At 41.3% G+C, this 12,587-nt stretch overlaps 1 long non-coding RNA gene across 1 annotated transcript; it reads right to left on the bottom strand.

Annotated features, from left to right (window-relative positions):
- Positions 1–6,371: 6,371 nt before the first annotated feature.
- LOC114537961 lies at positions 6,372–7,024 on the bottom strand. The gene is made up of 3 exons (XR_003688655.1): positions 6,921–7,024; positions 6,725–6,825; positions 6,372–6,455 (listed from the first exon to the last, which is right to left on the bottom strand). It is a non-coding gene; the product is annotated as an uncharacterized LOC114537961 (long non-coding RNA).
- Between the last annotated feature and the right edge of the window lie 5,563 nt (positions 7,025–12,587).

The raw sequence follows: 12,587 nt of genomic DNA, 5'->3' as shown, positions 1-12,587 counted from the left end.
CCAGGTTTTAAATTATGTTAATTTATAGTTACAATACTCAACGACATATTTAGATAAAATTCTGGTGAATTACGTCAAATTGAATCAACAACAGTAGGAAATATACACACAAATGTTGTAGCCCAGGTGTAATTAGCAAAATGGAGTAATTATACGAAGTTACAGCCCAAGATTGAACATTACGAAGCGATTAATCAGATTATCTACCGTAGCTACACACTCTGGTTTAATGTCGTTGTTTTGGATACATTTTAGCAATCAACACATTATCCAATGAGTAAATAATGTATGTAAAATTTGCATTACCTGTGTAACTCCTTTTATGGAACACCACTCCTTCGCAAATTGGAAGTATATATTTTATCCAAATATTGGCGTATTCGGGTTGTAAAGGCTTCAAATGTACAGAGATTATTTTAGTGCATACTGTAAAAGACATAATGACATAGTTTATAAATTAATTAAACAATTTTGGTTGAGCAGGGCCTTGTTAATAAACACACATACACTACAGTTTAACACAAGACAGTTTGAAGTACAAGGGCCGGTTGTATAAAAACGTAGTTAACTTTAACTATGATTAGCGCTAATCACTGTAGTTAAATCCTTAACTATGATTAGTTAAGTACACAACTTAACTGCGTTGCACAAAACGTAGGGTTGTTAAACAAAGAAATAGCATGAAGTATCTCGAAATTATTGACCACTATTATTGATTTTGAACAAGACTGTGGACTCGTATTTACAAAAAATTACAGTATTTTGATTTAAAATATTGTAAAAAATGCAATAAAACAAGGAAAAAGTTCAATTTAATTAAACGAAAACAGCGCTCTTAATATAAAATGGTCCCTTTGAGTCAAAATACCAGTTTCAATTGAAAATGGAGATGGCTAATCTTAGAGCTAGGATCGTAATTTGGCATCGACACATCTCCGGAAGCAAAAATATACTCGGCTGCTGCCCAAATGACAAAAATAAAAGCATATTGAGAGTTTACAAGCTTCGAGGGGGCCTTTTCTGAGAGGATAACTGTTGAAAACGTTGGTATGTGTTGATTTTAATGTTTTCTCACTCCTCAAAAGCTCAAGATGCCATTTTTAACTTCGATTTGAAAAGTTAACATGCCCTTGAGGATGGTTAACTTTAACTAGATTTTAACTACAGTTTAGGCTAACTACGTTTTTATACAACTGGCTTTAACTACGTGATTAAAGTTAACTATGTTTTAACTACAGTTGGGTGGTTAAAAAGTAGTTAAAACATAGTTAAGAGTTTTATACAACCGGACCCAGGCATATTATTGTATTACTATCGGAAAAAAATCTATTTAAATTTTCCAGTTAAAATCAAAGTTGAATTTAAATATTAGCAGGACCATTTGGAAGTTAGGACTAAGTAATGCTACCTTAATCACACATATAATTTTGTGCTTCAAGAACATACTGTATAACTTGACTATAGACCTATATTCAAGTGTATTAAGGTCTTACCATAAACATTTCCTTGGGACACGTTTTAACCCCAGACAGGTCAAATGAAAATAACCTTTCCCAGGACACTATGTTGGGGAAAAACATCTTCGTTGACATGCTCTTGCATGGAGTCTATATCAATGAAACTCTGTGCTTGATTCAAATCGTACAGATTCTGGTATGTTAACTTCAAATATTTTTCCATAAGTATTTCTTACCTGTTGCTATTCTTGGTGAGACTCCGATAGCCTCTTCTAAAAAGAGATTCTGTCTGACATCCTTTGCTTGGCCTATAATATGCAAATGGTAGTACTGTTGCCAGAGACGTGCCGGGTGGGAAGCGTATTCGAAATATAAATATTAAAGCCCAACATAGTGCTTTCAGTAAAGCCATAAGAGACAATTAAACCATTTGCGAGTAATAAGAATATATTTGGTTGTAACGTTTCGTCTTAACTTACGACATCTTTAGACTAAATGATAAATTACATCATAATTTGAATATGTAGACTAATAATATATTTACAAGGTATGGACAAACATGTATTTATTTTCAAGTAAGGACAAACAGTACATCAGGGGACAAGGGACAGAGACGTCACGACACGATGACAATACAAAGTAAGGACTAGAATAAATTGACAGGGATAGAGTTGCCTTGAACATTAAGAGAAGGCTTAAGTTTGGTGATGAGGAGACTCTCATGTATCACTAGCTCGTAAGAGTCAGATGAGGAAGAGAGGATTCTAAATTCGTCAAAGCTAGCCGGGTGTCCGCAAGCCTTTAGGTGAGAATGTATACTGGACATAAAAGGGCTTGAGGTCTGTTTACCAGTGATAGATGATATTCCCAAGTGCTCTGATATTCTGGTGTGTAGATGACGCGTGGTTTGACCTATTGTCGCGTTCCCGATGAGGTAACCCGTAAGGCTTCTCGCCGGAGATCGAGAAGTGTCAACCACTGAGCAATATAAACTCGTATAATATTTATAACTCGAAGCGGTGAAACTATAATAACAACACATAAACATATTACAACTGATAGACTAATACATACATAAATACTGAGAAACTACATAATTTATACTAACGTTCTATTCCTCTCCAAGACTAAAATGGTCCAATCAATGTCGAAGAATAATGAAATAAAAATACAAAATGAACGTATCGCAAACAACAATTCCCTAAAATGAAAGTGCCTCGCCGCGTCCCTCCTTTCTCACACTAGAGTCCCGCGGGATCACGCGCGTGAAGCTATTGATCAACTGGGCTAAACTAAATTCGACATATACATTACACTCCTCGCCCAATGATTTACAAATCCTTGAACAATTATCTAGTCGACTTATCTCTGTCTCTCTCCATCAACAAGATGAGCTCCCCGATTGGACGTAGAAAAATCCTTTTTTCTCCTTCTCGAAACAGTTCGATTTTCGCCTTTCTCACCTTTCCGTCGGCACTCTTGATTTTGCTTCACATACTATTCCCATAGGCCAAGCATTTCGCAGTTCGTTGTTGTCTTTCATGAGGACTATGTCCCCGTCAACTAAATCTTGTTGCTCGTCAATCCATTTCTTCTTCTTTTGGAGATTCGCCATCGCTTTCAAGCATACACATCTTCAGCGACGAACTTTCCAGGAGGGGCCAAAACAGGTTGCCTTTTCAACGTTAAGAGCGTGGATGGTGTCAAGGGGATGGGTTCCTCCGTGTCTGTCATAATTGCGCTTATCGGCCGGTTGTTCACTATACTCGACGCCTCTGCCATTAACGTGACTAGTAACTCGTCATCTAGTTGAAAACTACCAATTCCCAACAACATTGCATCCAGCACCCGTCTTATCGTTCCAATCTGTCGCTCCCATACTCCCCCGAAATGGGAAGCATGGGGCGGGTTGAACGCCCATTTGCACTCTTGGTCTCGTAGATATCTCGCTATTTCTCGCTCGTTCATCTCGTTCAGGGCTTTCGCTAAGTCCGATTTTGCGCCGACGAAGTTTGTCCCGCAGTCGCACCGAATGAGAGCCACGGGTCCCCGAATAGCTATAAAACGGCGTAAGGCACAAATGAACGAACCGATGTCTATCGAATGGAGTACCTCCAGGTGAACTGCTCGGCTTACGAGGCACGTGAAGAGGACTCCCCAGCCTTTGACTTCGGAAGATTTGCCTCGTAACTTTCGTGTTTGAATTATCCAAGGACCAAAAACGTCCACCCCCACATTAGAGAAGGGGGTCCTGTTTCTGCCCGGTGTCAAGCGAAATTTATGACCATTGCAAAATGCAACATGACCATGCTTGACGAGTCACGAATTTCGCGGCTTACTCGCGCAAAAACATGACAATTGCAAAATCTATGATTTCGGCAGCCTGCGGCCGAGTGCGACTGTTTTGTTTTGGCTAATTTTGATCAAAATTTTAGTAAGTTTTATCGAGAATGAGTGTAAAACAAAGATTCACTAGAACAGATAAAACTTCATTGAAGGCTATTTACATCGCTAAAATACTTTAGATTATCGAATTTGAACAAGTATAAACGGCATGTTTTATACGATATTAACCCATTAACCCAGTCCAACTGTCCAAGGTTGACAATCTTGTTAAGAACTTGACTTTGACTTGTCAAGTTCTATCAAGACCTTACACAAGATCCTGCCAAGATCTTTTTAAGACCTTTTTAAATCATGCAAGATATTTGTCATGATTTTACCATGTCCATGATCATTCATGCAGGATCCTGCAAGAATTTTGTCATGATCCCGCAAGCTGCAAGATCCATGATCAAAATTTTTTCCATGATCATGCAGAATATTGGAAGATTTTGCCATGATCTTGCAGAATCGTGGAAAACTTTTGCTATTATCTTGATTACCCAACTATTTTAATACCCAACCACTGTAGTGCGCAGTATTATATTATCTAACCAGGGTCTTCGTTGCGCTGTACCCCCTCCATGAACACAGAAGAGTATTAGAGTGCTAGAGTCAGTTGGGTAATGAAGTAGTTGGTTAATAGGGTGGTTAGATTATAATTTACTGGGTAATAGAGTGGTTGAATTGAGTGGTTGGGTACTAGAGTCAGTTGGGTGATGAAGTAGTTGGTTAATAGGGTGGTTAGATTGTAAATTACTAGAGTGGTTGGGTAATAGAGTCAGTTGGGTAATAAAGTAGTTTTCATAGGGTGGTTAGATCATAAATTACTGGGTACTAAAGTGGTTGGGTGCAAGAGTCAGTTGGGTAATGAAGTAGTTTTCATAGGGTGGTTAGATCCTAAATTACTGGGTACTAGAGTGGTTGGGTACTAGAGTCAGTTGGGTAATGAAGTAGTTTTCATAGGGTGGTTAGATCATAAATTACTGGGTACTAGAGTGGTTGGGTACTAGCTCTAGTCAGTTAGGTAATGAAGTAGTTGGTTAATAGGGTGGTTATTTCATGAAATACTGGGTACTATAAAGGTACATTGCTTCATTTAATTTCTGACAAGATAATTTGTACAGTTTTACCTCATTTACATCATTATTTACAACTTATTTACATCATTGAAATTTACATCTTATTTACATATGCACCTTGCAACATCAGCAATAAAATTTTCCTGTAAGTGCAATTGCAAAGTCCACACCTCTGCAACTGGCATGGAAAAATTGGTAACAACGGTTCCACCCAAGCCAGTCTTCCCCATCATCCTTCCTGCAAATTTTGCAAACACCCGTATTTCTCTCAACAGCACTGCGAAAAAAATTCCAAACTGTAGTTAAGCAACTAGTTGTCAACTGTTGATGGAAGGGCTGGCAGCGCATTTGAGTATAGTCAATTTTTAATTACAATTTACCTGCCTACATCATCATAACAGGAACCACAAATAGAAGAGAGTATGTTTTTTCTCTCTTTCTCTGGGTCTATTTGTTCCGTCAGCTCCAAACCTTCAACCAAACAGCGTGCAAACTATACAACATAATATAGGTGGAGCAAAATTTTAGATACATAATTACAACAACTGCATATATTTGCTCAATTTCTAAAACTGATTGTAAAAAACATGGTAAAAACTTACAAAACAAACATATACTCCACAGTTATGGCTATCATGCTGCATGCAATGTTGGGGATGGAGGCATGGCCACTTTTTTGTCTTCCATCCAGTCTTGACATCAACCAATTCGCTATGAAATATAATGAAATGTGTATACTAATGTAAACTCATAAAATGCAAAAGAAATTTGACATATTGCAAAGTAATAATAAAATTGTTGTACCTCAGTTTTTTAATATGACCCATTAAGCCAGATGTCTTTCCAGTTTTGAGTGGATCAATGTAAATTTTTCTTTTACCAACTTTGTCAAAAACCTGGGGAAGATATATCAGAATTTGATCAAGTCCAGGATCAGGAAAAGGAGGGGTTTTGCTAGGTCAACTTTATACTCACCAATAGGGTCCATTGATTTCCATTCAAGTTGATTGGGAAAAGAATCATCCTGCTTAGGGAAAAATTCTTGTCCGACCAAGTACGTCGTGTGCTAGAATTACGATGCACGAGCTGTGAAATGTAGCATTCAGCTGCAAGGACATCTCCACCATTTCTACGCTCTGCCAAACCACTTAAGTAGGCATGGTTCTCCAGTAGAACCGCTCTGTGATGTTTGCCTGTGTGCGCTTCTCTCCCATGTGCCCACCTGTTGTCCCATTGCCATGGATATCATTGAGCACACATTCAATCTGGAACAAAATTTATCACACAATCAATGAACCAAGTGCTGTCTCATAATGTTCATATTCAACTATTAAACTAAATACAATAATAATTACATGTTCATGCTTACTATATTGTCTTTGTCATGCAATTACTATATTCAGAATATATAAAATTATTACATGTATTACATGATATATACTAACCTCATCTCTTGTACATAGCACTTTAACCTTTTTCGTATTCAAATGATTTTTTCCTTGCTTACCCACATAGTACAAAGTGTCACTAAAATCTGATTGAATAATGTATGGTTCAAACATTGGCATGTGTGTAAGTTTTCAGGGTTAAATATATGAAAAAGGGTTAATATATAAAAAAATAAATAGATAAATTTAACTTATAGTTAATAGCCTAAGTAGACAGAGATACCTAGCCTCCACCACAGGTCTCTCGAAAAATAATTTGTCTTACTCTAAGACACAGAGGAACAATCATACATGATATGATATAATATAGAGATCTGTAGAGGAAGCTAAGAGTTACCCCTGTTGTGTAACTTACAGCTTCTATTTATAGCTGAACAGCTTGCCAAAAGATACCAAGCCAAATTATATCAAATAAAGATAAAATAAATTCCACTCAAGCCAAATGAATAATAAGAGCTATAAAACAAGTAAACAATAAAATTTATAAGATCATATCACACATTATTATGATGCGATGTTTCACTGCAAAGTTATTAAATGCCTAGACATACCTTCATATTTAAAGTTTCTTGAGAATTGGGAGAGCGTGTGTATATTTTTTCTCCTTGCGACTTTGTCCAGAGTGGCAAAATGAGTTGGTGCCTGGCGTCCTGATTTAAGGAAGTGCAGCACATCTTCCACTGAAGCCTAAGTCATTAAAATTATAGTGTTAATACATGGCCAAAACAACGGCAAATTCATAGGTATTAATGCCCAGAACCGCGACACTCATATATTTTGCAAGTCATAAATTTCGCGTGACACCGGTCTGCCGGCAAATCAGCCATCCGTTGTGTGAGGCATTTCCCTCTCAATCGCTTACATGTGACGCAGCTCCTTAACACTGTGCTTATCTGGTTGTGACCGCTAACGATCCAATATCCAGCCCTACGAATTTCGCCTTGTGTAATGACTCGGCCTTGATGATGGACTCTTTGATGGTAATGTCTAATGATCAACTTCGTTACGTTGTGATTCTTTGGGAGCAGTATTGGATGTCATTCTGCAAAGGACAAGTCCGAGTGGTGTAGCCGACCGCCAACTCTCAGGATGTCTTCTTGATCTAAGAACGGACTCAGCTGCCTAATATCTGATTTACGCAGCAGTTCCTTTCTCCTCGTATCGCTGACACGACTAACTTGTTGACTGCTCTCCTCATTCAACAGACGTATTTCCTTCGCGAAGAGTTCTCCTTGTGTCGCTCTGATGATCACCTTTTCAGCTTGTTCTTCCGGCGCGTCGCTAAATCTGCTGGGTTTTCAGATGTGCCGACGTACTTCCACTGGGCTGGCTCCGACATACTCCTGATGTATTGGACTTGATTCGCCACGTACACGTAAAATCTGCGGGCCTCGTTATTGATGTACCCCAGCACCACTTTTGAGTCCGTGTAGTAAGTCACCATCTCTATCTTTAGATCGACTAGTTCTTTCTTTATTCGGCTGATGGCTTGGGTTGACAAGATGGCGGCACATAACTCGAGTCGTGGAATGCTTGTAGGTTGTATCGGCGCAACCTTCGCTTGTCCGTAAACCAAGGCTACACTAACTCGGCCACACTAACTCTTTTACTTTTATCGACCTGCCTAAGGTAGACTGCCGTGCCAACAGCCTCCTCGCTGGCATCGGAGAAAGCATGGAGTTCATTGTGTTCGACTTCATCATAGTCCTCAGGGTGATAGCAGCGGGGTATAGCAACATTCTCCAACTTAGTAAGTTCATCCTTCCAAGTCTCCCATTTACGTTTCAGGTGTTCTGGCAGCGGGTCATCCCATCCGAGTGACCGGTCTTTTCCTTTCCCATTGCGACGAGCTGTTGCAGTAATAACTTTCCGACCAGAATCACGGGAGCCGCTAAACCGAGGGGGTCGTACAATGAGTTTATCACCGACAGCACTCCTCTCCTTGTGAAGGGTCTTTCTTGCAGGTTCACTTTAAACGTGAACGTATCGTTTTGTAAGTCCCATAGAACACCAAGTGATCGCTGGGCTGGCAAGGTGTCTTGACGTAGTTCCAAATCTTTCACATTCTTCGCTTTCGTCTTCGGTATCGAAGGCCTCCATTACGGTGACCGAGTTAGAGGCAATCTTGTGCAATCGCAGATTAGCGGTGGACAGGATCGTCTGAGCTCTTTTGATCTGGTCTATGGTTTCTGCTTCGGTCTTTCTTGATGTCAGGCCGTCGTCCACGTAGAAGTCCCTACAAACGAACTCCTTGACATCACTTCCAAACTCCTCCTCGCCGTGAGTAGCTGTCACTCTTAGCCCTAAGGTTGCCACCGCGGGGCTGGGACCATTCCCGAAGATGTGAACATTCATCTGAAACTCCTGTATTTCCTGATTGGGATTGTCGTTTTTGAACCACAAGAAACGCAAGTAGTCTATGCTCTGGGGTTACGTAGAAGGAGTGGAACATCTGTTCAATATCTGAGACTACACCGATTCTTTCCAGTCTGAATCTCATGAGCACGCCGATCAAGCTGTTCATCATGTCCGGGCCTGATAGCAAGACCTTGTTCAGGGAAACGCCCTTTAACTCACACGATGAATCGAATACGACGCGTATTTGGGTTGGTTTCTTAGACGCTTAGACGCATAGACACCAAAGTGAGGGAGGTACCAGACCTTTCCTCTCTTTCCCAAGGCTTCGACTTCTTCTGGTGGGATTGGAACAGCATGTCCTCTGGCGATGATCTTGGCCATAAACTCAACGTAATCCTTTTGCATTTGAGGCTTCTTGTGAAAGGAACGTTTTAGGTTGTAGAGACGGTCCAATGCTTGTTTTTTGTTGTTAGGCATGACTATCTCGGGAGAAGTGAAAGGCAAAGGCATCTCCCAATTTCCAGACTCATTTTTATGTATTCCCTTTTCCATGATCTCCAGGAATCGGCAGTCTTCCACGGACATGGCTGGCTCTTCATCCTGGTTCGTTTTGATGAAGACGTCTCTGCTTATTTCCGAAGTGAAGGCCCTCTCATTCTGTTGTTCTTTCACTCGGAAGTAATTGGGGCAGGGAATATGCTCTGATTTTGGATCGTGGTCGACGTCATCGATCGCTGGACCTCCGTGTGGTTTAGGTTCCGAGGGGGATTCGATTTCCGTCCGATAGGATGAAATATGTACTGGTATTGCTACTCAGTCTAGACATACCTCTCCCGATAGGGTCCAACCAAGGATGTGTTTATGCGCCCATGGTGCTCCCGGTGGTCCGTTCTTTAAGTGTCTCACCTTTAGAATCTCTGGCGCATCCCTTCCGATGAGGATCTCTATGTTGACATCGTGATCAACTGGAGGGATTTTGGAAGAAATCTCTTGTAAATGGGGAAAGGGATCACAAATCTCGGGCGACCATTTTCCATTTAGCCCTCTCGCAACTAATCCGCTGATTCGGCCTTAACGTCCATCCTTTCGATTAAGTCAGGGGTAATCATGGACGCGTTGCTCTGTTCATCCATAATGCCGTAAACGCGGAAGGTTTTGTTGGGTTGACTCTTCGCGAACAAATCAACAAGAACTATTTTGCTGCACGATACACCTCCTGCCTTTCCCTTGCAAATAGACGTGCACTTGGAATTCAGCTGTTCCTCTCCGTTTTCTTCCTTGTTGCTATTGTTCTCATTTGTTTGATCTTCCACGTCCTTGCCCTTGTGTAACAATGTTGGATGGAGGTTGCTGTGGCATATATCGCACGCGATGCTTTCCTTACATAGTTTAGCGTGATGTTTTCCAACCAGACAGCAAAAACACAAACCTGATTTTTTTATCCAATCGGTTTTCTCTTCTAGTGTCTTGCTACTGAAGGCTTTACACTCGCTTAGACTATGCCCCTTTCGTTCATGGAAGGGGCAGTGTTTCTCCGTTGATTGTTCTTTCTCCTTCCCGAGTGTCATGTTGGTTTTGAAGACTCTTCGGTTGTGGATTGATTCGTACCGACCGTCTTTTCTAGGTTTCCTTTGGGTGTCGTTGCCGCTTTCTTGAGTTCCCCCGGCGACGACGTTGGGGTGATTTTGCAATTTTGCTTGTTTCCTAACCATAGACGCAAATATTTTGAACTCTGGATACATATCGTTGTGATCTTCGGCGTAGTCCACTACCTGTTTCTCCCACTTATATCTTAAGTAGTTGGGCAATTTCTCCACTACGGGGCGAATCGCGCTTGCATAATTAAGGCACGCCAACCCGGGCAAATGACACATTTGTTTTTCCACGTCAGTGCAAATATCTGCGAACCTTTGTAACTTTGTCTTGTCTCTCCCACCGAACGTTGCGTTTTCCTGCAACTTTTCTAATAATGAGTTGGTAATAACAGCAACATTACCGAATCTCCGCTCGATCTCTAACCAGAGCTCTCTTAAAGTCTCTCCAGTATCAGCGTGTTGCCGTCTCCTGTAGTTGTCAACCAAGACTAGTACCTTTCCTCCGGTGTAATTGCGTAGGTAGGCCATTTCTTGGGCGGGGTTCAAATTCGCGTCCAGGATCATGGCGGCGAAGGATCTTCTCCAGGGGTGAAAAAGGGTTGGCTCACCTTCGAAACGTCAGGATGACATTTAGGAAGATTCTGTCTTGCTAGGGGGACACTAGTTTCTCGTTGGTGGTCTCCAAAATTTCAACATGTCTGCTGGGCCCCGGCTCCTGATGCAAATGCCCTGGTTTGAAAATCGGGAAATTTCCTGCAAATCCTTGTGGGGTTTGCGTTGGTGGGTCCGCTAGACACCGCAGAAATTGGTGTTTAAGACGTTTCAACCCGAAAATCTAATCGCTGGTTCACAATTGTGCATTTCTGTATCGCCCTATCAAAGAGAAACCTTTTGAATATCTTAAAAAAGTTTAATTTTTCTTCTGAATACGCATTCTGCAATCTTTTGACAGCTCATCATACACATCTGACCGCTGTGAATAAATGGCCATTTTGAGGCTTAAAGTATACACAAGGTTATTAATTCAGACGATTCGTTTTTACCGTGAGCAAGCTTCAAATCTTTTGTGCAAGACATATTTTCTTGAATATTTATAAATCTTTTTCCTCACCAAGTTTGAAGTCTAAGTATCGAGAATTGCGGCTAAGCCTATACCAATTTCCACGGTGTCGGTCCGCTACTTCGATCTTGGATTTCTCTCTTGTGAAGTGTTTCAACATGGGTTGTGTTTCCAGATGCGTTTGACTGGTTCTGACGGGACCGTCAGCTGTGGGCGTGGGAGGTTCAAGAGGTGGGGCAGCACCAACTGGGACGTTTTCATCCTGCTGGTTTTGCTCGTGATTGTTTACCCAGTTTTGTGTGCGTGATCTTGTATTTTCTTGTTCGATTCCTTCTGGCAAATGTGGTGTTATTTCTTCTGCGATTGACTGTTCGATGGCTTTCAATTTAGCTTCTGCTACCGCTGCAGCTTTGTCTGCAGCCAGCAGCGCCATATCTCTCGTGTGTTGCACGCGGGCGCATTTACGTTGGTGATCCTCTTGAAGTATTCTCTCGCTCTCCTTTTCCGCTATGATGCGATCAAACTCGGCTTGTCGTTCTCGTTGTTGGCTCGGCTCCTCACGCTGCTTGAAGATGAAGCATGGGAACGTGATTGTGAAGAGGTGCGTGTGTGGGCATGGCTGGAACGTCTAGATCCCCGTGCTGAGGTCTTCTCCAGTGACTCTCCCTTTTGTTTGATGATGGTTTCTAGCGTAGATTGTGCGCATCTCAGTAGAAACTTCCCTGATTTTGCGACCTCTTGAGAATCTCCAGCAAGTTCTCCACATTTATCTTGTTTATAAAGACCCTCTATTTCCTCCAATGACTCGTTATACTTCGTGTAGGCTAGTCGTAGTGGTTTTAATATGGCATCTATTTCCAAAATAGGGCCCTCCCCTAAAACCTTTTGTGCGTTCTCTGTAGCAAGTTTTAATGCTGTCTCCCTTGTGCTAAGCTCCAATGTTTTTGTTTGTATCGCATTCTGTAGCACTTTTTGCGACATATTTTTCTCCTTTTCTCCTCTTCTTTGATAGAGTTGCCTTCGGAAACTTGTAGTGTTTCCTCTCCTTGCTCGTGAACCGAAAGGTTCGAGGGCGTTTTGTTTTCTCCGCTCATTGTTCGTTGAGTAAATACACGGACGTAGTCATAACTGTGTTGTTGGAATGTAGAACTTTCACTGTCGCGTTCCCGATGAGGTAACCCGTAAGGCTTCTTGCCAGAGATCGA

Source organism: Dendronephthya gigantea, unplaced genomic scaffold (assembly GCF_004324835.1).
Source record: "Dendronephthya gigantea isolate DGI-Jeju-01 unplaced genomic scaffold, DenGig_1.0 000170F, whole genome shotgun sequence".
Lineage (NCBI taxonomy): Eukaryota > Metazoa > Cnidaria > Anthozoa > Malacalcyonacea > Nephtheidae > Dendronephthya > Dendronephthya gigantea.
This window is presented reverse-complemented; position numbering and strand designations above follow the sequence as displayed.